At 37.5% G+C, this 26,005-nt stretch overlaps 1 protein-coding gene and 1 long non-coding RNA gene across 9 annotated transcripts in view; both read left to right on the top strand.

Annotated features, from left to right (window-relative positions):
• VTI1A (vesicle transport through interaction with t-SNAREs 1A) overlaps positions 1 to 26,005 on the top strand; it is a 257,073-nt gene that overhangs the window by 76,521 nt on the left and 154,547 nt on the right. The gene's annotated exons all lie outside the window — the stretch shown is intronic.
• LOC147651858 (uncharacterized) lies at positions 18,075 to 20,029 on the top strand. Its single transcript, XR_015290066.1, has 2 exons — positions 18,075 to 18,162; positions 18,718 to 20,029. It is a non-coding gene; the product is annotated as an uncharacterized LOC147651858 (long non-coding RNA).

Below are 26,005 nucleotides of genomic sequence, written 5' to 3'. Positions count from 1 at the left end.
GGCCTGTGCAGATCTGGAAAGATTATTGTGGTTATTATGAGTATCTTTTCTGTCTTACAGAAGTCCTGAATGACCAGGAAGGGTAGTAACTTAAAGTCTATATGGCCATCTCAAATAGTAGGAGCATTCTCCTTGATTCTCTATGTTGTTTTGAGTCATAACTGAGTAATCAATAAGTTTGGATCTTTCTACAAGAGACCAAAACAGAAATGGTGCAGAAAAGTGGCTGATTTGGGGAGGAAGGAAAGTTCAAAGTCACACTGCAGGAGTGGAGAGATAAACCCAAACTGTAAAACTGAGATTATCTCGTTTCAGCCTACAAAGATCGCAGAGCAGCACCCAGGTGTTCAAAGTGTCAAACTGTCCATTCCAGCAGATTTTTGTAGCAGAGCTGGGTACAAAGTCTGGGGCAAACAGACAAACTGTTGGTTGTGAACCAAATGTAGCTCCCTAACTCTGCAGACCATTTATTTTTCAAGAGAGAAGTTACCTACTGTGCTCAGGAACACAGTGCTGCAGTGGCTGGATCTCAGCGCGACCCCAGGTCTCAGGATTACAGGGCATTTCTTGTGGTGTCTTAATGGCTGGCTGGCACCTGGGGAATTTTCTGCTCTGGAAGCATTGTCTTTAAGGTGTACTGAAGTTCAAGAAAATGCCTTATGAATTCAAAATGCCAATCCTCATCTATGAACATCTAATGCTTTATTTTCTCTTCTGGTATTCTCTGTAATCAATAGAACTGTTTACTCAACTGATGAGAAGTCTTAGGACTGATACAATGTCTGACTTACCCAAAGGAAATATAAAACAATCCACTATGTTTTAATTTTTAAAAGTCATGTTCAGAATCCAGTTTATGCAGTACATCAGAAGGAGTTCAGTTTATAATTATAAAATCACTGAATTTAACTTCTTAATAGATGTCACTGATGGCAGACTTACTGATTTTCATAACTGAAATGTTTTGAAATTTTGCACTAATGGTCAGTGGGGCACAAGCTAGTAATGTTATGAGATGAGATGTTCTATTATCCTCTTTGTGAATGACTTTTACTCTCCACATTTTCCTTTATTAAGGGAATTTTCCATTTACTTCCTATTTGGGGAAAAAGTCTCTACATTATTAAAGTATATAAAATATTTGATGCCGTAAAATGGATCTATTTTAGTTTGATAAACTAGAAATATCCTGCACTGTGAGGGTCATAGCTTATAATATGTACTGTTAGTACTTTTTCATTTTTCTATATTAGGAGATTAGTGAAAAATAAGCTCTATCAATTAAGTTTTATTGCAAAATTATCTTCAGATGTACAGCAGTGAAGATGATATTGAGTGATAACACTAGAGTGGATTTTGTATAAAGCAATTACAACTTGAAAACCACAATCTGAATGAAAATATTGCTTAGGGTTTTTTGTAATCTAGCATTAATACCAAAAAACTCTTCCTTTGGAAAGTGCTGAAATTACCTCTATTAAGCACAAGACATTCCTAAGGTGTTCATGTGTGCTATTGACTGAAAGATACTTATATTTGGGTTCACTGCTGACGCTTTGTCAAATCTGTAAAGTACAAATAAGTGTGTAGTTCCATCTCATAAGAGGTTTGTTTAGTAATATCATGTATTCCCAAAAATACTAATTTTTATATGGATAGCTGAGTTCTTAATTCAGAAATGATCTTGTGTGGATGGCATTTGATGCTATGAAATCCTCTGCATTCCTAAAAGCAGTGATTTACCCTGAAAGAAGCAGCAAGCCTTTTTCCTTATGTGATGCAACATATGTTTCTTTGACGTTTTATTCTGGAGTTGAAAGTGCATTGAGCTTTGCAAAATGAATTCCAAGAACTTCAGAAGTGAATTGTTTAATTCTGCTGATAATGAATGAAATCTATCTGAATGCTCAAGTCATTCCTTTCATGGTGTTCTAGTCTGACATCCCACCTTCGATGGGACAGGCAGTCCCTCAAAACACATAAAGGAATTAGTTAATTTAGAAAAACAAATCCAATTGTTCAATTGCTACAAAGCACTTCAGCCCCTTTTCATGACATAGGGAATTTTGCTTGTCGTGTTCACTACCTGTTTTTTAACATCATACTTCAAAATGTTCTATTGAGTACAAGAGAAGTTGCTCTGTAAAAACCCAATTTGTAATAACCAGAACAGTACCTTAAGGAGGGTGAAATAATTTCAGAAGTGTATCAGTTGTACTCCATTGTTTCATTGTAGATAAATAGTTTGTGCCTCTTACCAAATCTCCAGTGATGCCAGCACGAATCAAGACAATTTAGTCAAGTGGTTACAGGTTTCCAACCTTTCAAATTGATCAAATTGAAATAGCCCATTAGGAATTGATTTAAATCAGTTTAGATAAGCTCAGTCTTAGTCCTGGCCCTTGAGGCTTTGGCTACTGAAAGTTCACTTGAAGCTGGACATATACCAGCTCCACAGGCCATCAACTTTATTAGTGTGGAGATAAGCTGATTAGATCTTGTCAATCAAAGGTGCCAATATCTCAATTGAGTGTCTCTCCCAGTCTTTCTCTCCTTCTTTGTTGCCCGCTTCAATGCCTTAAAAAAAAAAAAAAAAAAAGAGAGAGAGAGCAAGCAAGAGAGAGATGTGTGTGTGCATCCCCCTGGTTGTCACCAAGCGGGGTGCAAGGGCACTGTGATGATGTGATGACAATATTAAAGAGGACATCAATTTGTTTTAAAGTGTTTTGATTTTTTATGGTGGCATTAAGAGAGAGAACATTGTGGTTGCAGCTTTACTAGAAAGCAAAGAGTTCTAGAAGGGGAAAAAAAAAAAAAAGAAGTGTGTCTTTGAAACCTACCGGGTCTTTGAGTCTTGCTGTGCCAATGGGCGCTTAAGTGCTCCTGTAACTGGCATACTCTGATCCACCACCAGCTTAGGTACTATTCTTCTCTCCAAATTATTCACTTATATAAAATAAAATAATTTGTGGATATTTAATCCTTGCAGAAATAATTTTAAACGTTTCTTAAATATAGACTGCTTGGGAAATGTTTGGTTTTGCCAGTAATGAGTGTGATGTAACAGTCTGGGAAATTGCTGCATAAATTTAGGTCAGGTTAGAACATATTCACTGATCCTCTCTCTGGAAATGAAGCTATACATGCACTGAATAAGTACATGCAGGTATTTGCATCTCTGCTTTGTAGAGGTAAAAAAAAGAGAAAGAGAACATCAGCTGTAAAAATGGAATAGCACAGTGTTTCAGCTTTAGGCTTCATCATATAGTTAAAGATGGTATAGAGGAAAACTGGGCTTTTGTTCTTCACATCTGAAGTTTGCTCACACCATGTCTCCCTCATACTTCAAATGCAAACAACAGAAGCCTGTCCTTTTCTTCCATCACCCTACACTCACCACCCAATGAAGGCTGGAGCTACAGCACTGAAGAACTACATTGCCACACTGGATTATCTCTTTATCAGTTATTCTTCACTCCACTGTATCAATTTTCTGCTAACCAATCAGGCAGTCCTCTTAGAAAAGACTGTTTGACTATTTCTTCTAGATAAGTGTATTTGTAGCTACACGGATCCACACAGCCAACTCATCATCTTGCTACATCTTGGAGAGAGAAAGGCTGGAAAGGCTTCTTCCAGGAAACTTAATGCTGCTGTTCAGGTATATTACAGGGGAAAAAAACAAAATCTAGTAATTGTGTGCAGATCTGAATTACTCACTTGGGTACTGGAGTTCAGGTATAACTCTGCTTTCTGTAACAAAGTGCAACACCGTGTATTTACACAGAGCAGAATGATGCTCTGCTCTGATCTCACCTTTGTTTCCTGCCATTCTCACCAGCTCCCTGTTCAGGCTGCACATGGAGAGGAATGGCAAACTTCAGCACAAGGAGTAACACTTTGCTGTTCAAACTATTCATACTTTTGCCCTCCTCCCAGAAAAGATAGTGAGTTCCAAGCAGGTTTAGAGACATTTACATGGAAGAAGTTGTTGGGGAGAACAGCCTTTGCCTTGTTGTTGCTAATTAGAATTCCTCTGTGTTTAGATGGGGTTATTGAGCTGCATTTTTTTTTTCATGTTTAATACACAGTTAACAGCTCTGATGCTGCAGCTACAGTCAATTGGAAGCAAATGTTCTTTTAAGAAGTTATTGAAGGAAATCTATCTAACAGACCACTAGTCAAATGATGCACTTTTTTCCTCTGGCTACTTCCCCTAATGAAATCACTAACTCATTGTTTAAAATCTTATTTTGAAGGCTAAAAAGAAATGTGTTGGAGTTCCAACTTGCTCTTTAATTGATCTGCCTTACTTTCATTAGTCACATTTTTTCACACTGATGTTTGTTGTAATGCATTAGTCTTTGTAAACATTTTTCTTTTTCTAATTGTGTGGAACTGCAGAGCACAGAACTGAATCATCAGTCAAAAAACATGGTGATAATATTCGATAGAATCTAATGTTTCATGATAAGACTGGGTAGTATGATCATGACTTCTGAAATAATTTGTACATCATTAAAAATAAACTTGAAATTATAGATAGATGGAACACATGTTTTGTCTTGACTATTCCAAGAGTGTTTAATAATATTTTTATCTCTTCTTTCATACAAGTTGCAGGTAGAGAAGGTGAACTCTGCCTTGATGGCTGAGTTTAATGTAGTTTCATAGAACCATAAAATTTGTTGCAGTGTATATTTCAGTGGACCCTTCAGTTAATACCTGTATTCAGCTTAATATAAGGGCACAAAGTAAGTAAATACAATTTCTAGAAAGATGTTTTAGCCACATAAGGAGGCATTTATGGCAAATTTTTACTTCAGGGCTACAACTGCTACTGAAGTTATTTGAAATTTGCATCTTATGTGTACTGTATTTGGGTTGAGTGTGCCTAATGAAAATTATATATGCTTGTAAACATCCTCCCATTGTTATTTAATAAAAGCAAATCTAGAACATTGCCAGAAGGACTTGTATGCTAAGGCTCTCTTTGACAGCAGATTTGTAATGTTCTAATTGAAAGTGCTTAAAACTCATTTAAGGAGCGTCTGTAACTTTGAGGCTACCATCTTGAGGGAATGGTTTTAATGTAGTGACTTCAGTTTGGACATAAATAAAAAAAACATTGGCAGTGCTTAGGGTTTTCTTCCTTTGGAAGTTTTATTGTTGAGCAACCAAGACAACCATTTGGTTCATGGCATTGTTAGAACTTGGATTTAAAAGCCTGAAAAAATCATCAGTGCACTTTTTTTCCATTGTGTTCATTTCTTTTTATTTTTTTTTCCATTTTCAAGGAAAATTTCTTTTTAACACTGTTCATTTCCTAATCAGTTAATGAATGTGTTTCAATGATGCAGCGTAGATTAAGAAAATACGTAAAGTAAAAAAATAAGAACTGGAATTAATTACTCTGTGTACCTGGACTTCATTCTCCAAGTTCCCCAAGCCATCTTCTAGAGATGACATTTACTGACTACATCTGTGCTGATTACTGTACAGAAATGTGTTGCATATATGGTACTGGACACGCTGTCAGAGGTATCCTCTGTGAGCTATCAAACACAGAAGCAAGGATGTTTTAGTATTAAAAAAAAAAATAAAATCAATATATCTTTTATGTTCTTCCTTGGAGGTTAGTCCATCTTCAAGCATTAGAGGGCCATAAGCATCCATTTTCCCTGTTTACCCTGCAGCTTGCCAGTTTTCTAACCAGGGAGAAATGTAAGTGAATATTGGAAAATAAAATTGTGTTTGCCTAAGCTTCCTGTTCAGAAGACTTTTGATTTTAATGAATTTGACACAAAATGTAATTCAGAAAATGTCCTCACTTTTTACTTTTTAAAATCATATTCTTGAATTGTGAGGCAACACAACTCTTCTCCTTTTACAACAACATTCATACGTCTTTGATCTCTACATTTGGAGTATTCTTATTAGCTTAACACATTCACATTGAGGAAAAGTCCTACAAGGAGGGAGGATTTTTCTTAAATGGGGGAAAAAAGGGAAAACAAAAAAGGACAGAGAGAGAGAGAAGAAAAATCTTTTCCTGTTTCTTCCCTGAGGCTGAACTGTTTATCACTCCATCCTTGTTCGATAGAAGTGAATTTTATAATAAAATTTTCCCTAATCGGGCTCTGTCAGTGAGGTGTCTTATCGTGGGGAGGAAAATGACACCGATCCTATCGAAAAACAGAGACGATGTCACAGTGTCCGCAATCACAGCTACTCAGCCTCCATATCTACCTTCTCCACAAACACCAAGCACTGCTTTTTCATAAGAACATCAAAACCTAGCGAAGTCATTAAAATTGCACCCGCGTAGAGTTGCAGGGATCAGCCGCAGTAGCGCAAAATGGGATGTGGGAAAACAGACTCTCTAAATGTGCTAATTCCATTGTCACGTGTTTACGGCTTAATTTTAATCAGTTAAAAAAGCCACACATTGCAATAAATTGGCATTATCTTCTGTGACACCAGAGGACACAGTTGGTTCAAGGATTTAGAGGGTCGCTGGCAACAGTATATAGTGTTACAGACAAAGTATTTTTACGCTTGAACTACGGTAGCTAAGGTGCAATCCCCAGTTAAGACTGCAAACAAAGACTATAACCCACACAGTACTAAGTTCAACATGAAGACCACCTTCAGCCTGGAGACAGTGTAGAATGCTAAACTGAATAGTGCTGAAGAACATTTTCTAATTTAATGGTTAAAGGTAATTTGCTGGCCAGTATAATTGAGGTTGCAGTTCAGTAGCGTTCTCTTATGTGTCCTGTACCATAATGAAGAAAGATCTATTGGAAAAATCCCTTTGCTGTATTTGCATTCAGTTTCTAAACTGGTGGTGCTTGTTTACAATGTGCCATTAGATTTCTTCCTCAAAACTATGCGTTGCATTTTCTGTTCTACTCACGGAAACGTAGGTGAATCAGCCAAGACGGACTGAAACGTGATAGTAGGAACACTGCTGCTTCCAGTGAAAGGTTTATGGAAACTTTAAGTTTTCTAATTAGGTAGTACCACAGGTCACATGAGAATTGTGCATGGTATCCGTCTCTACTCCTCCCATTTTCTTTCTTTTCCTTTCCCCCTCCCCCTTAGACTTGTTCTTTCACTTGAATATGGCTGTTTATAGGCAGCAGGAGAATTATTTTCTGTAGAGCGGTATGATCTAACTAATAAACATCCATTTCAATAAAACCATGTCTGTAAAAGTTGTCTAGTTTTATTTCAATGGATCAAACATGAAAAATGTGTGTGACCAGTTTAATTCTAGAATGAGCAAACAGCAATCAAAGAAACAGTTGGAGCAGGGATTTAACTTTTACGGAATAAATATCTCTTTACAGGCTGTGAGCATGTCCATGGCCAAATACAAATTTCTATTTGAGTCAGCACTAAAGAGCACTGCAAAATAAATACACAAAGCCATTACTGCTAAAAACAAGATGTGTTCATTGTAGGATGCAGGTTGTTACTGCTGTTTCCCACATTTGATTTTTTTGGCTTGGACAATTTAGTGACAAGTATGTGGATGAACATTTCCATGCGTTACTTTCAAAATTAAACTTGAAAGTGGCCAGAGAAGCTATTAACAGTCAGCAATGAATAGCATTAGCAAATAAAGTGAAATTAGTGTATGGATTTCTTATGCATATAAAGAAATAGCAGAATTTGACCTATTTGTAAACAAACCTGCAGAACTGTTTCAGGCGGAACACAAAGGGACAATATTATCCAAGCTTGAGTTAAATCCAGGAATTTTTCGTTAACTGCATGTTTACAAAAAATAAAGAGCTGCTAAGAATGAAAAAAATTCATTAAATAAAAGAGGTCTTGCACTCCTCAAATTAACTGGTGCATAAGTTTTTCTGATTTTAATATATATATACTTATATTTATTTATATAAATTATCTGTTTTTTTCTGAATTTAATGTATATTTCTGTGCTGGCAGCTTTCTTACTTATTTGGGTTTGTAATATGATGCAAGCCATGTTATTTGCACTTCTTACCTGCTTAAACAGCTTGAGTAAATATGCGGGGTCATTTTATTAGAATGATAGAAAAAGAAAAAAGAATGCAGTATAAATATAAAACACTGTTCTTTTCTATGTCTGGATTAGCAGCGAACTCTGCATGACAAAAAAGAAGACTTCTTTATGTCGGTATACTTGGCTTTATAAAACCATTATGACTTTGTTCTCTAAAACAGAATACAAATATCTGATTGTTAAAAAGATTTATTATGAGAGTTTTGCCTCTACATTTCTATGGATATGTGCCTATATTCTATTAGGAAGAAAGTGACTTTTTTTTTAAGTGCTTTTGTTTTTTTATTTAAAATCTGTCAAATTAACCAGGGGAATGTTTCTTTAACTAAACAAACTGCACTGCTTGCAGGTCTCCTCAGTTCAGACCCCCTAAGATTGTTCAGCTCTCTTGGAACAAGTGATGCAGGTCGTGACATGTTGTAACCAGGTATCGGACACCCACCTGGAATGAACAAACTGCTGTTTTCACTAGTCTGAGAATTATTATCCAGTTATTTAGAGGCGTGAGCTGATAGTCCCCATCTCTTTCACGCCTTCTCTCTCCCCGATTTTTACAGTCCACACTTAGATCCTGTGCTGTAACTGGTTTGTGATCATATTTAAGCGGAATTACTGAATTTGGTTGCTTTGAACCTTTGAATGAGGGTTGTGGTGGGGAAGTGGGAAAGCTAATTCGTGTTAAATGCATATATAGGAGGAGAGTATTTGTTTGTGCTTTGCATCTTTCTGTGCTACAATGCTTAGCTTGTAGCTGTAAGCTGAGAATTCACTCATTACTTGTATCAGAGTAGTAAAACATTTTACACTGATATATCGCTTTGAAAATGAAAGTGTAAATCTAAGTAGGTATTTTATCTCTGTAAGTAAGAAACAAACCAAGCAGTGTTAATGTACCCAAGTGGGCATTTTAAAGCTGGTGAGGTGAAATTGTGTTATATATACATATATATTTCTATTCTTCTGTATCTTTTTAATAAAAATTGAGAAAAAAAAAATCATGGTTTCAGATCTAGTCCTACAGAGAAATATCCAAAGAAATTATACTTATTTATTAATTCTGCACAGAATTAATAAATTCATGTTTATGAATTTGGATTTCATGTTTTATGTTGTCAATAATTTAATTAGTTTAGGTCTGTAAAGTATGCATATTGTATTAAAATAGTCCTTAATTTATGCAGCTCATTGCTTTTGGAAATTGTAGATATGTTTGATTATCTAAATGAAACAAAACCAGAGGGTTGGCACTCATTTCTGAAACCAGAAACTTGCTGTGTTCTACTTTTGCACACATAGGCTGCGCCATTGAGCCACCAGTCAGATAAAACTGTTTTCTGACTTTATATTGTGTAATGGGTGGAACTAAAGATGTACTTAACAGAACTGGATATCAGCATCTTTTTGTGTTTGTTACCATAATGGAATTTGGGGAAAATGCAGCATGTTTCTAAGTACCTACTTGTAACGTTAGTCAGTGTCTTATAAGTTTGACCCTATTAGGATTTTTTGTATCCATAAATATGCCATAGTTACTTTTTAATACAGTGCTTATAACACAGCTATTTGTTCTTTTGAAATGTATATCAATTTCCTATTAAACATTTATCTGCATACCAGGGATATTAATAATAAATTTACCAAAAAAAGCATATAGCTGTATTTGAGTAAGAGTTAAAAATACAGTGTTAATAATATGCAAGTTTTTCCTGAACAGGATTTAAACTTAATTAATTTCAAAAAGGTGTCTGTTTTTTTAATTAAAATAACTTTATCAAAAAGTGCAAAGATACTTTTATTTTTATTTTTATTTACATATATATATGTGTGTGTGTGTTTTTATATCTATCTATCTATACACATGCATTTAATTTAGGTATTGAATTTTATCCATGGTCTAAGATCAACCAATTAACCTCTCTATCTGTGAAAGGTATTTTAGAACTCAAAGTGAATATTGTTGCTGCTCATCTAATTGAAGATGTAAAATGTCCTGTAAGTCTAGGCAAAAGATTATTCTGTTCTGCTTAATTTGTAATACACATTAGTAATACATTTGCATAAACACTAACCACATCTAATGGGGGGGAGAGGGCACAGGATTTCTGAGCAGAGTGTTTAGTATTTTTGGTTTCAGTGGGGTTTGTTTTCTTTCAGTGTTAGATATTTGGTATTTTTATTTTCTTAATCAGAAGATTGTAAGCACGTTTCTATGAAGCCAGCAGTCACCTAATGATATGAAGGAATTAGAAAAAGAGGGAATTACCTTCCCTTATGGAACTATTAAACCTTCACTTAGTGACTGATTAGTGAAATAAACTTCATACTGTGTAGATCTGTGATGCACTGTTACAGATACTCCACTTTTTTCATAAAACCTTCTGTTTAGAAATGTGTGTGCTTTATTTTTGAGTGTCAGTTTGGTTTATGTAGATAGTCTCGATTTTTTCTGACTGTTGTCATTACAACTGGTTTTGCAATGGTGGCTGTATGTGTGTATGTATGTATTTATGAACCTTTGTGAGGAAAATAAGGGTGGGGGGTGGTTTGCATGTGTTCTTAAATAATTATTTGCGTCTTTGAAATCTTGTTTTCTATTCCCGGGGCTTTTCCTTTCTTTTTTGTGTTACCAAATTCGAGATCCAATGTACCTGAAACACGAATTCTGTATGGTCATTATACAATCCGTTCTTATGAAACAGAATACATTTTTAAATGTTCATTTTTTGAACTCTTTAATACTAATTTCAAATGCTATAATAATACAGTGTAATTTTATTTTAATGTGATACTACCAAGATATTATGCTGGCTTTTTTATAAATTTAGATGTTGTGATGTCAAAGTTTTTTGTTACCAACATATAATGTTGCATTCTAAAAATATGCTGTCACTTAAATGTGTATGTACTTAATTTGGTAAGGAGACATATGTCTGTGATCACTAAAAAAGCATGGCAGAAATTACAGTATAAAGAGCAACTGACAGACTAATTAGGTTTGAACTATTCCTACCTTGTATATATAAAATAATAACAAAATAATCAGAAGCTCCTCCTTGTTTTCTAGTATATTAAAAGTATATTGTATAAATGTGATGTGGTGCATGGGACAAGGTTTATTTTGTGCCAGTGCAGCTGTGGTCAGGAAATCTACTGTATATGCAGCTTTTATTGTGTATGATGCAGTCCAGCAGATCTCTGGCCTTGTAATTATTCTTACTATACATTACCTTACAATTTCTAATACCATAATACTAAAGATCCATGCCTTGGATGAAAGCCCTGTTGTACTATTTGCTATGCAAATATAGGGGAAAACAATTATATCTTATTCCAAAAACCTAGCAGTCAGGCAGGGAAAGTGGGTGAGGATTAACTGGTTATAAAGGAAAATAAGAGTGATGATCAATGTCTTGGGCAGCAATCTTGCTGCATCAGTTGTAAGATTTCTGCTGGGTGTTTTTTTTTCTTCTCACAAAATTTATAATAATAGAGTTTAACGGAAACTTTCAAAGTTCATAAGGAGAAATAGTGACTGTAAATGTAACAGAAAGGTAATTTTAGGTGGGCCTGCAAATCCTCTCAACTGCAATGGACAGTGAGCAAGAGAGAGAAGGGTTTTTGCTCGCAGATTTGATTGGAAAGTTGGCCACTTTGGCTGGTCATACATACTTGCCAAGAGGTACGATATACTGAATAAAAATTGATAAAAAGTGCAATTGGCCTGGCCTTGACAAATGGCACCTGAAATTTGATGTGGGAAAGGAGTGAAAACTGGAGGCAGGAGTGAAGAAAGTAGCAGGAAGGAAATCACTGCAAAGAGAAAGATAAGTTGCCCAAACCACTGGCTAGAAAAAGAATGATTTTATCAAAGCTAGGGAAGAGATTATTTGAATAATCAATGAAAAGCTGATGAAAGCCAGGAAAGAAGATTTACATATCAGTTGATAGAGGAGTCTGTATTCCACTGTTCCCAGGAAATAATCTACAAGTTTTTAGACTGAGTCTGGTAAAAAGAACATGGAAATTGTGCTTAAATATTGCAGAAATAACGATGGTGCCAGGTGAAAGAGAAGGGAGAGTAACAGGGAGAGTTGGGTGCAGTAGAAAGTTTAAGAACTCTTTTCTAGTCATGTTGGACTTCAAACAAAGATTGGATGTATTCAAGTATGTCCCTATAAGAGGCAAGTCTTCCTCAATCATTTCTTTTTTTGTTAAAACTAGATTCTACTGTTGATAGTCTCATTTAATTCAGATGTCAGATAAGTACTTAACATAATAAATCAGGAGGCTAGACCAGAATTGGGCAGCCCAACAAACTTTCATCTGTCTTATGCAGTATGCTCCATAGCGTGTTATGATAGATAAAGTGGACAGGAAGGGTCATGGTAGAATGACATGTTTATTCTTCATATCATCAAAGCCCATGGGAGGAATTTTTTCCAGGATTTGTTTTATTTAGGGAAATAGCTGCACATTCTAACAGAAGTGCACACTTAATGTTTTTCAGTAATTTGAAACAGCACAGTTCTTGAATATTTTAAAGTGTGGCAGATCCAAGGCTTGGTTGTTGAAGTTGTAGAAGCAGTGATGGAAGCAATGGTATTGGAACCAATTGTTTGCTCCAATGCTAAGGGTGGGCTGAGAGATGCAAGGGTAACATAACTATTTGCTATCATGGAAAACATTTGAAATAACTCCTACAGCCTTACAGGGCACTGTGAGATTTTATGTATGTATCTTTTGTATGTTCATCCAGATGCATGCAATTTCTCTTTCCCTCTTTTTTCCTCTCTGTTTTTATATACACATACATTGGGAGTTAGGAAAGAAATCCCTGCTAGTTTGTGACCATGTCAGTAGGGGATGGCTGATTCCAATGAAGTCCCTGTAAAATGAGGCACAGCCTCTTTCAGACCTGAGAATGGGCCTGTGTTGCCAATCGTGTGTGTGTGATTTCAAATTATTACCTTTCCACATTGAGGGAGCTGGGTTAGTACTCTGGCAGTAGCATGTTCAGTTGAGGTCTTCATACTGAGTGGAATATAATGTTTGATTTTGAAGTTGTTGTCATCCAGACTTTGTAAAATGAAGAAAAAGGTCAAGTAAGATTTTAATAGGATGTTTATTGAAGTGTTTTGTTTCCTAAATATGGTTGACTATTGCAATGATCCATAGATGCTGCACAGAGGTTTGCATAGCAAATGGTGTCATGTCATTCTTAAGAATTTTTAATTTTGGGTGAAACTTGCTTGCACCATTCTGTATTCACTTAATCTCTTCAGATATCTCTGTTCCTGATATGTTCATATATACCTGCTATTCCTAAGGGCCTTATTGAAAAGGTTGGATTTGCACTGTATAGATTCAGATTCAGCGTTATCTACTCAATGTTTTTCATAGCCATTGTCTTGCATGTGCTCTAGGGAGGGAAAGGAATATGATAAATCTGTATTTAAATGTACCCATGAGGTGAGGAGAGAAACTGTGGTCATACCTGATGGATAAAAGTGTTTAGACATTGACATAGTCCAGAAATTCATAGGTTTTAAATATGGAGGACTATTGAATCATTGTCTCACCTATTGTGTAAAACAAAGCCAGAAAATCTCACCTAATTATTTCATCATTTAACTCAGTAAATTGTAAGCAGGCAAATAGCTTGTCCAGAAAAGCATCCATTAGTTTGAAGGTATCAAGAGATGGGAAGGCCAGCTCTTTCCATAGTAATCATCCCAATAGTGAATCAGACTGCATTTAAAGGAGTAGGTGATTCTGTTTTTTAATCTGAGTTTGCCAAGCTTCAAAGTTAAATCCTAAATCCTTCATATTTTCTTTCTTGACAGGTTGGAGACTGCATTAGCAAGTGGAATGTTTTGCCATAAAAATATTTAGAACCATGAATTAAACTTCTTTTCAGCTTTATTGTGGAACTGAATTCCTTAAATCCCTCATTATAAAATAGGATTCTTTGCCCACAGTTGTAAATCTTTTCTGTGGACCTTGTCTGTACTCTTCAATTATTCAAGACTCTTTTTAAGACATGGAGAGGAGAAGTAAGGCACTTTCAATTCAGTCTGGTGATGTATTTCAGGGGAGCATGATTCACAGGTGATTCACAAAGATTATGCAAGACATGAGGCGGCTTCTGTGTTGCTTTTATGTTTCATGTCTGCCAAGTTATGACAGTGTGTCATACCAACTCTGGTTTACTTTTTTTGTCTAACTGTAGAAAGTGTGGTAAAGAATCAAGAGCAAGAGCATCCTGAGCACCCATTTTTTATGTTTTCCTCCTCCTAAATATGCAATTCCCAGAGCTGAGATTTACAGAAGTATAACTTATATTTGTGAGTATTGTAGAAACTTCTGTAGACTATAAAATTTGGTACAGTCAGTGATAACAACAGTCCACCACTTGTCACTTGTGCTGGTGACACTAACATCTTCATTACAGACCCTAGTCTAGACTAAAGAGGGTAAAACTTGTTCATACCTTTTCTGTCCTCTTTCTTCCGTCCCAGATCCACACTGTTATCTTGGGGTCTGTCAGATGACTGCAGCTGTGTGCCTGAAGTGGGCTGACATTTTTTCCTGCCTATGAATAGCAGCGGTCCCTGCAGGCTTTTTGCATTATGATTTGATGGTGATATTAAGAGTTTTAAACGGTGATGTGGCCTAGAGGCCATGTGCTTCAAAGCAGCTTACCTGCTTTCTCAGTGTAGTACACTGTGTCCCTCTTGCAGAAGAAATGCCGGAATCCAAATTTTTTGTCAGCTATCTGAAAGATTGACATCTGTGCTGTGTTCTGTGAGTTACAGGGGTTTGTTGTGTTCAGAAGCAGGAGCATCCTGAGACATGTCCTCTTTGGGAACTTAGTTAAGTGCTGTGTGGAAGATGGAAGAATGGGATGATAAGGATAGGCCAAAATCTATTTCTTTTTATCTGCATTTAAATTTTTTGCCGTGTTGAGAAACAGCTGTGTAAGGAGATGCTAAACTTGTAGCAGGAATACAACTGAGTAGTGGGATTCTTGCACTTGGCTGTAACCATTTCAGTGGATGTTGTAGGGCCAAAAATTGTGGTCTAATTGTCCAAAATTGGGCAGGTGGGTAACATTGCCTAGATCAGAAAGATCATTTCACATAGAGAATAGGTTAACAAAAACAGTGCTGGAGATTTGTTCAAGGTCTCCCACTGTAGTGCATGAAGAATCAAGTTGTTTTTCTCTATATTAATGTACTTTTTCCTTTGTCTCTCTACTGGTGTCAAAGTCAAAAGCCCTTGCTGAGAAGAGAGCTGATTTAGCCAGTGCCTTGCTTCAACAGCCAGTATTTTTAGGGAATGTGAACTTGATATTTTTTCATGGATCTTAATCCATAATATCTAAAAGAAAAATAGTTCCACTTCTGTGTAAATATGATGTACATCAGACTGCTTCCATCTCCTTCAGTTTGCTTTCTCCAGATATGAGCAATAACACATGACTTGCAAAAAGGTTTGAAAAACTCTGTCTGGATTATCACTGTCTGCCCCCCATGGAAATCATATAGCAGGTATTTAATAGGTCATCAGTTACTTCAGCTCTGAAATATGGTTTTTCAGAAAGACAAGAACAATCATTCTTACCTTTATTAGCATCTAAACACGTATCACAATGAGATTTCTCAGGCTATCTTTTCTTGTGTTTCTTCCAGGCTAGAACAACAATTGTCTTCCTACAATACCCTGTAAAGCTAAAAACGGCCTAACTATGGATTTCAATTTTTAAATGAAGCGCAAAGAAAACAACTTTATCCATCAGGACTTGTTTCAATTACTTTTTGTTTATGCAGAATATCTTGGCAGTGTGAATTAGAGAATGGAGATTCTCAACTGAGTGTTGAGAGTGTTCTCAATTAAGTGTTGAAGCAGTGCGTCTTTTTATTTCTTTTTCTTTTTTTTTTTTACTCCAGGTATTTATTACATTGCAAGTGTATGAAATTTTGTGTGTTTTATTTCTGTCTGTGCATTGCACTGAGGAAATCCAAGCTGTGTTGATGGGGCTCTCAATGCCGTCATTATCAGTTTGGGTTTTGGAACCCATTTTGCTACTATGTGACCTTTTATTCCAGTCAATAAAGTCAGTGGATTTGTGTGGTGTACAACTAGAATAACACAGTAGTGAGTGGGGCCCCAGAAAACAGCAGACAGCAACATATCAGTATATTTATCACTTTTAAAAGGTTATGGCGGGTTCCAATGGCCTGAGAAGTTTCATATTGGTTTACTTAAACATTGCTTAAAAATTTGATTTTGTGAATCATATAGGACATTAAATATTTATATTCAATTTATACTAAAAACCTGCCTTTGATTGCTGAATTCATAGAATTTGCACCCATCATATCCATGGCACAGCTGGGTAAGATGAGGACAGGGGAGCAGCCTCAGCTCAGAAATGCTTCCTGTGCCTCTTTTTCAAACCCATGTATGTTTTCCATAACCACGTTTATTGGCATTAATATTACTATTTTAATCTATCTGTGTACGTGCATGTATTCACAGTGTCAGGGATGTGGTAGCATTAGGTTTTGTTCTCCTAAATGCTGCTATTTGTGTGTGCAGTCCATGCAGTTCAATCTTTCAGTCCTGTGCATTTACCAACCATTCAGGCTCTGTGCAGTATTCACACATATATTATGTAAAATAAAAAAATAATAATAATAAAAAGAAAAACATTATGAAGACTGCGGGGGCCTGTGGATGGATTATTACAATTTGCCTATCATGGTAATGACACCTGTTAGAGGTGTGATACAAAAGGCAGTGACAGGGAGTGTAATTTAGTAATTGTAGCTATTGTGCTGTATAGCTGGTCAGTTCACCAGGCAAGTACAAAGAAACCAGTGTTAAGGCTGAGCAGGGGTGGGGAAGCTTAATAGACAGAGCTAGTGCTTTACTGAAAGAAACTTTTGGTGGAGGGCTAGCTCCCAGGGGGAAGGAGTTAGAATGGGTTGAAAAGAATGAACGAAAGTATAAAAATGCTACAGGTTTTCCCGTTTCAGTTCTTAAAGTGACAGGGGACTTGTGGTGATGAGCACTGGCTTGTTCCCCTAGCCAAAGGGGGAGAGGGAAGTGTTTTGAAATACTGGGAGGGTGCTGCTTTATTGCAGCTGCAGAACTGGGGTACGCCCAGGCCAGCAGTTGTCGCTTTCTTGCTGAACATCACAGTTGGCTTTGGCAAATTTTTCCTATCACGGTAGTGACAAAGAGGTGAGAGGGTCAGAAGGGAAGTTTGAGGGGTCGCAGGGAGGCACTGCTGGCAGGTTATAAACTTGTGCCCTGGACAAATCTGCGTATGCATATACGATTTGAGCGTTCATTTGATGGCAAGCCTGCCAACTGCAGGTATTTGAAGAGGTAACTAAGGTCTGAAAAGTTAACTAAGGTCTTCAGTGGCTTCTTTCCTGGTATAGAGAAACCATAATATTCATGGAGGCTTTTTATGTAAGAGATAAAGGAACTCAGGATACTGGGATAATTTACTAGTTCCTTTATAAATGCATTTGTTTTGTAAGCTGTTTGGAACACAGACCTCATCTTCCACACCTTGGGCACAGGTAGTGAATACTCAATACTTTCTTAATGCCAAATATCATCGGTTTTGATCATATCGTGAAGCAAAGAACAACACAGACTGCACAAATTAATCTTTTTCCTGGTGCAGTATGCCTGCAGACCCCTAACAGACTATGTAAAATACATAACTGTTAATTAATTTCCTGTTTCTTTAATTATGAGAATGCTAAAGCGCTTAAAGACTTTTCATACCAGACCTATCTTTTTTTTAAAAAAAAGTAATTTGAGATTGTCTTTATCTCTTCTCCCTCCACCTCCATGTGTATATTTGATTTTCCACACGGTATATTGGTCTTTCTTCGTGTGAACCTGTAATTATTGAACAAATTGTTGTCACAATGAAGAACCTGTTAGACGTTTATGAGGATGCATTAGAAAACAATAGGCCTGAGAGATAAGTAGTGAACACAGCACTGAAACATATTAAGGCCAGATTGAGTCATTTAACAGCTTTGAGAGAACAAGGAAGTAGCCTCAAGTTAACAAAGGTCTGCACAGCAGGGCGTTTATGCCAGCTAATACTAATTCACATTTGCTAAACAGTGTAAACAGATTTGCAGGCAACACCAGGCATCCCATTTAAAGGGATTAGGTGTGCTCCTTGCCTATTGTCTGGGCTGAGGAATGTGGGGTGCTCAATCTGCTCCTTGCAATTAGCAGACACGCCCTTGGTGCAAAGGCAGTGCAGGGCGCTTAATCCACTGATTGGAAAAGGAATATTCTTTGAATTCAGAAGCTTGTCCCGTGGTGTAACCTGCATCCTTGCTGACCCCTCACCTCACTGATAAAGTGACCATGTGTGTCAACCAGACAGTTGAAAAAGAGTATTTGGTGTTCAAACTCTGTGCCAACTGGCACAGTATTGATTTTGTTCCAGTCAGCTTGCCATGCTGCAGGAGGAAGGGAATACCTACCAGCTTTGTAATCAAGGCAAACCCAAGTGGTAATAAGTGGGCCATCCCCGTGGTCTAATGGTAAATGCAGGGTGTTGCTTGTTCAAGGTGCACAGCCCTTACTAGCAACTTCTTTTTTTTTTCTCTCAGCAAAGGTTAAAAACGCAGCTGAGGATTCATGTGATACACATGCTGTTATCTGTAGGAAGTGATTCACGTTACCCTGGAGCTGGAGAAACTCCTGCATTCCTTGTGTCCTGTCTGTCATTCAGAAAAAGGCTATTTCCAGGCTCCCCCAGCTGGCTGGAGGGTCAATACAGCAGAGTTCCTCTGAGTCTTGGAAGGAAGTTTCAAAGAACCAGTCCCAGAGGCTCCTTCCTAGAATTTTTTTTACAAAAGAAGGTTGTGTAAAAACAGGAGAAGAATGAGCTGGTATTCAGCCGAGCACTTGCATATTGTCTGCAGGCATCTGGATTAACTGCAGACTATGTGCCAAAGCAGAATGGAGTTTTGTGCCAATAGAAAGGAGCTGAAGCAGTGTGTTTGTCACTGGGTGATTTCCCTGCAGTCTCTGCTGGTCACAGTGCTGAGCTGCTCTGGGGAGGAGAGGTTGGTGCAGACTGACAGCATGGGGTGTGCACACTCCAGGAATCACTGGAATCATCCACAGAATCCTGGTTTTGCAAACCTCCAGCTGGCTGTTGTGGGCTGTTTCAAACAGCAGCTCTAAGGGGTCACTGCAATGGATTAGGTTGGTACAGGCTAATTCCTCTAATACTGGTGGTAAAAGCCTTACCTGGTTCACACTGAGCTTCAAATTTGCCTGTGCCCCTCTGGCATCATCAGTACCTGTTTTACCAGTGGTAGCATGTCAGAAATCCATCTCTAGCTATTTAGGCATCTCTTCTTTCAAAGCTCCTCAGACATGTGAAAGATCTTCCTGGAAGTAGAAATATGATGTTCACAGGTGAAAGGGATTTGGCACTGGGTTCTGTTTTCTAAGAAAAGTAAAAGAATACCCAGTCTATGAAACCAAAGTTTCAAGGGCCATTCCACTCACTGTCTTTTAGGTTAAAGTATTTTATGCATAAAATTATCATATAAGGTGTAAAAGAACAACACACAAGAAGTTGGATCAAAGGCAATGCACCTTTTCCTGAGTGCAGCCTTTATTTCTCATGAAATCACTGGGGCTCCTTGGGTTAAAGGCAAGGATGTGGCTACAGCCTGCTTGTAGCCACATTCAACCTTCCTGGAGTCAGACTCAGTGTTTGTGTACAGTGTTTAAAGGATAATGACACTAAACACTGCCCTCACCAACCACTGTAATTACTTCTACTGCTGAAAAAACCCAGAACATGAACAAAAATATCATAGGAAAGCTATTTCTAACACTAGTGCTGCTCTTTATGGCTAAGTGGCAGCCATCACTTTTTGCCTAAATTATGTGTTCTTTTTTCAAGCATTTAGATGATGCAAACCAGATTTTTGTGGCAGCATTATTGCTTATAGCCAAAAGAGCATTCAAGGAAACACTGTATTTCTGCTAAATTGCCGTTTATTCAGAACACTCTTGAGTTGTTTATCTTTTTTCATTCTCCTGACAAATCAAGTAGCCATTGAGCCTGTATTTCTGAGTATAAGTTCAGTGATAATTTTAGTAAAAGTAACAGCTACCATCTATGTTTTGGGGCTGAGAGTATGCAGAGTTCTGGGTTTTGTTTTATTTTTAAATGAAAATTTCCCAGGAAAATTGTTTTTTCCTGTTTGACAGTAAAAGTTTGTTTTGGAACTTCTTCTTGAAGTTTAATGTTGTAATAGAAATTTTGTTGATGCAATTGCACTCTAGTTATTCTACAGTTTGGTTTTTTGTTTTTGTTTTTTGTTGGGTTATTTGTTTCTGGGTTTTAGGGGCTTTTTTGCTTACCTTTTTTCTGGACTGATGCTTCTAGTTTAAAAAAAATATATTGTGAGCACTCAGTAGAAAAATTCTGTAAATATCTTTTAGGTTTTCATGTTGCTTTTTATTCATCTTGAATGTTCCTAATAGTAAGTGTTCAATGGAGGGAATGTTCCAGAGAAAAGAAATGGTAACAGATAATCATGCAAAGGTATGTAACTTGAATATTTGTCCCAGGCATGTGAATATGAAAGTTCTTTGGGGTTCATTGAGGCTGCAAGTAAGAACAATAACATGAGATAGAGGTGATTAATCAAGTGTTGCCGAGAGAAAAATACGAATTACGAGTAATCAAAACAGTATCTAGGACAAATAGTTCACAGGCAATCCACAGGCCACACATGTTCACATGAACAAATTATTGAATTGCTTCAAGGTGAGGACATTTGTATACATTTGTGTATATATGTGGATATCTTTGTATGCAGTCATCAACAAAAAAAATCTACAAATACACTTGCATAAATCATTTCTTTTACAGCTGCTATAAAATTCCTTTTTTGAAATAGACCACTGTTTCTGTTTCACCTCTGAAGAGTGGGAAGTACAATCTTTACCTTAGAACTGACTTAAGCCTTTTGTATTAAAAAAAGCAAGCTGCTAGTCAGCCTTATCCAGTGCATGACATAACCCTGAAAAATACTCTATCATTCATGTTTGAGCACAATGCTGTGAGTAACTTTAAAATATTAAAACTTAGACTGAAGGATCAAGATCAGTATATTTTTATTTGTGCTTTGATTTTTGTCATTTCTGCAGTTCATGTCCTCTTCTGCTGCTTGGCATAACTGCCAGTTCCCTGCTTCCAGGGAGGTTTTATAGGAATATTTTCTGTTCTTGCTAGGCATTGTAACTTTTAGCTTAATGGTTTTTAATTCAATTAGAGTGAATTAAGTTTACCTTAGGATCTTTGGAGCCCCTTAGAGGGCTCATCTGATTAATTACCGTGCAAAACAGATTGTTAAAATAACTAGGTTTTTATGCAGTTTCTCTTTGCTTCTGTGATTCATAGGCATTGATACTGGATGGGTGAGGTTTATGTGGGAGACATGTTCCCACAAGCTCACTGACTTTCCTCTCCTCCCCAGACAGAAACAGGCTGCCAAGGGTGGGGACCATGTGGGATCCCTTCCTGGCTGTGAGGTGTCCCCTCCAGTGCAGTCAGTTTTCTCTGTCAGTCCCAAACAGGTGACCAGCAGAGGAATCAGGATAAATGGTGCACGTGTCCTTATGAATGTAGTAGCAAATGAACTTTGTAATGCAGACTACAGGCTGAAGTTAATTTTATTTATGGTTTTAGTTGTAGCAATAGTAGCCCAAGCTAGAAAATGTATTCTGCTTGTCATCCACGCTCCTGATGTGTGTCGTGCTGGGACAGTAGAGAGCAGCAGGGTAAGGAATTACTGAGCTCCAGACATTGCTCTGCTCCTCTCTGGGTTCACACAGGTCAGGGGTTTAGTGGTTTGTGTAAGTGGATGTGGTCCTGCTCTTCAGCCAAACCAGACAGGCCTTAACAGAAACATGGCATCTAGTTATACACTTCCTTATATGACAAATGAAAGTGGTTTGTACCATTCTTGGGCACATTTATCCCATCCCTCTGCAACCTTGGCAGGCTCACGGCAGCAAATCGGACATGGTTTTGAGCCAGGCAGTGCAACAGAGTGTAAGGGTCACTTTGAAGGGAAAGGAAACCACCTGTGTTGGGCCTGGCTTGTAATTTTATTGGTTGCAACTGCACAGTGTGAATTGGAAAGGGGAAGACACCGTGTGTTCAGAGGTCTTTGTGTGTCCCTGTGTGGCTGAAGCTGTAGCTGTGCCCGTGGCCTGAGCAGGGGGAGTGAGGAGGTCTCAGCCCAGCACAGGCAGTTCACTGGAGTTCATCCTCACTCACTTCCTCCCCTCATCTCCAGCATGAGCCAGAGTGAATAAAACCCATGAGAGTGAATAAAACCCATCCTTTTCTGGGGAGAAGGAAGCTGGCTGATACTGGCTCAGAATGGGGATTTCCAGAGTTAATTCAGATCTTTAGGGGTGAAGTCCAGTATCAACCACTTCAAACAGACCGGGGATTTCCGAACCTAAATCAGGTTTGTAGGGACAAAGTCCAGTATTATTCTCTGCATACAGACCATGTGGCCAGCAGTTTATGTGTTAATGGGACCCTGTATGTGTATAAGCTCTATTCATTTTTAAATTTTCTATTTTTTTTTTTTTTTTAATCTACCATTTTTAATTTTCCTTTGACAGCCAGAGAGGTGGTGAGAAGGGAGGAGAGCTGAGATATTATGTACTTTCCTCTTCTGGGGGGTAAGCCTCCTTTTATGGAACTATTGAAAGTTCTCAGTAGTTTTGTCCCTTTTGGAAGTACAACAGAAAGTCACTGTTGCACTGATGTCATCAAAGAAAAATGAGCTGGTATTGAGCTGAAAAGTGCATAAAAAGTTTATGGATCTTTTAAATAAGTTTTACCATGAACTGCAGCCGTGGAGCAACTTGAACAAAACCAAATCAAGTGTTAAACCTTTCCACATTGATATGTTGTAATGGTAAGTGAAATTTTAAAGACAGTGTTGAGAGAGGCAAAGTGCTCCAAGAAGGGCCCTGGCGACGTGCACTGCAGGGGGATCCAGAGCAGGAGCAGGGCTGAGCCTGCCAGAAATCCGTGCTAAAACTCGGTTAAACAGGACCATTGCCAAGAATTTATCACACATCTGTTTTGCCTTGATTTTATATTTAATTATCACCTGCAAAAAGTCTGATTTCTAAGCATTTATTATGAAATTAATAAAAGAGTTTACAAGGCAGTGCTGTAATGCACTTTGGGGTGTGTCCTGCTGGAGTGGGGCCATTTCCGAAGTTGTAGAAGTTATAAAGTTTGTGCTTCAGTTTGTGGTCAGGACAGAACAATATCCCAGGAAAAAAGCTGGTCATGCTACCTGCCAGAAAGCTAGCTGCCATGTAGGGCCCCGAACTGTGTATGGGCTGTGCATACAGCACACTTTCTATCGAGTCAGAGGTGATGTGGCACCGAAGTTGTAAAGCCTTCCTCATAATCACTGCTCTGCTATTTGCTCCTGGGAAGTTCACACAGAAGATACTTGAATATGTTAAATACATTCAGGTTAAGATGCTGAAGTTTCTTTAAAACGTCTATTTTTATAATAATGCTAATACTAATACTACAACTAATAATAATACTTATTATTTTTAATACTATCATTATTATTATTTTGTTATTCAACTACTATTGTGCCTAAAAGCTGCAATGGTAATGAAGACTTCACTGTACTGAGTATTTTAGAGGCACATGGTGTGATTTAGGGTGTGAATGGATGATTGTGATCAATTCAGTTGTGCTAGCTTCATGACTTGCTTCTCAGATGAGTAATAACTGATTTTGTATTAATTACTACTTTGTTGCAACCAGTTCTGACCTACAAGGGCGATTTAAACTGATGTATTCTCTGTAATCACACTTGTTTGGAAGTACATCATGGGCTAGGGGTTGATTTGCCTCATGCAATGAATGGCCCTGGGCTTGTAACAATTTGGTCAAGTACCAATGGGCAGAGTCTTGGGCCTGAACCTCTGAAAACAAGGTGCAGTTTAGGAGAAAAAGACATGTTACAGGTTAAGTGTGAAAGGAAAAAAACTTTCAACCTCCAGTACTATGTCCCACTATGCCATTCCTGACTACTCTGTACTTTTCTGCTTACTGCATTAGTGCAGGTCTTAGAAATCCCAAAAACATTGCAGCAAACCTTGTAGACTGAAACTGCTGCCTCCACTGCTCCAGTCTGAGAGTTATTTTGTGGTATGGGCCATGGCTCAAAGTGCTGTGGCAGCTTTCCCTCTTGCGGGAAGCAACTTCCTCAAGCACTTTATGCTGCTCAGAAGTGCAGAAACATCTCAGATATTTGAATTCATTCAACACCAAGTCATTCAGGATCAGGCTGGCAACTTACCTGCTTCTTTGGAGCATGGGTGAAGTTGCTGCTTTTTGCCTGTAAACTTCCTGAGTTGATGAGCACAGTCACCCATCAACATAGGGACATGCTCTGCACTTGTCAGAGCTTCTAAAATGTCTGAGTTATTCCCTTGCATGGCACATCCATCAGAACAGAAGGCAGCATCCATATGATTAAGGTTTATGAGGTCTGTGTCCAAATACACTGACAGGTTCAATATAAATCCCTGAAATGAAATAGTATAGACACAGATCTCTCCAGAGATGTACACACTCTGAGAACTTCAAACCCCATCACTGATGGGTTTAGACTGATTTTTTCAGGATCCTCTCTGCTAATTTGGAAGTCATTTAATGCTGTGTCATACAGATAATTGATTTGAACTGCGATTTGATATGTACACATTTCCAGTTCTGCATTGAGCATATGAGCTACTCTTGTACCTTTTCTCCCATGAAAATGAGCTGTTTCTATTTCAACCAGGACTGCTGTGGTTTTCCTGTTGCTATAGCAGGTTCCAAAAGTATGTTAGGAAAGGACACAGCTGCTGTTCATTCACAATTTACATATATAGACAAGCATTAGGGGTAGCACTGTGTTCTTCTCTACTTTTGTGACCAAAATTTGTCTTTGCTTCTCCTGAGCTTCTGCCTCTCAGAATTGTAATTTGCAAAGACAGGACAAAGATATGATGTAGATTTTTATTTATTTATTTATTTATTTATTTTATTTTTTTTTTGGTTGAGTCACTTGATGAATTTAATGCTTCATAGTCTGTTTATGAAAGTTTAACTGTAAGTTATCTCTTAAAATATTAAATATTAATAATGGTAGGATCTATTAATATTCGTACAGTGAGATACACAGATGTGTATTAAGGTTGTTGAAGAGCTGATGATTTCTTTGTGGGTAATTTGAATGATCATCCTTTGTGAAACCACATACTCCTTTAGTTTTTACGTGACAACATAGACATGTAACTTTTTTTGGGGGTAGTAATGGGATTAAGATTTGGGCAGAAAGTTATGGTATAGACACATTGAATTTTTTAATGGAAAATAAAATGTTTTCTCTTAACTGTGAGGAAAGACCAAATTGTCAGTGTGAAGCCATTGGCCTTATGAGGTTTTCACTGGTGGAATTAAGTTCCATATTAAAGTTATCTTCATTTATTTTGTGTATTGCTACTATACAGAACATTGATTTGGCTGCTTATATCTAGTCTGTTGGGTTTTTCAAACATGTGGTGTTACTGTCTTCCTCTCAAACATGATAATTATTGCTTTTATTTTTTAAGGGTTCTTTTATGTTTCTCAAAGGATCCTGGGAGGAACTTCAGTTTGTGGTGTATGTTGGCTTATAGGATAGATGTTCTGTGACTGCTTCTGAACTGGACTTGTATTTTCACAGTTTCTTTCTATTGAGCTCTATTCTAGTATCCATTTTTCATATGTAGTAATATATTAGTTCTCTCATTAGAAATGTGCAGCCAGCTCCAATTACTTTA

Source organism: Cyanistes caeruleus, chromosome 8 (genome assembly GCF_971803275.1).
Source record: "Cyanistes caeruleus chromosome 8, bCyaCae1.hap1.1, whole genome shotgun sequence".
Taxonomy (NCBI): domain Eukaryota; kingdom Metazoa; phylum Chordata; class Aves; order Passeriformes; family Paridae; genus Cyanistes; species Cyanistes caeruleus.
This window is presented reverse-complemented; position numbering and strand designations above follow the sequence as displayed.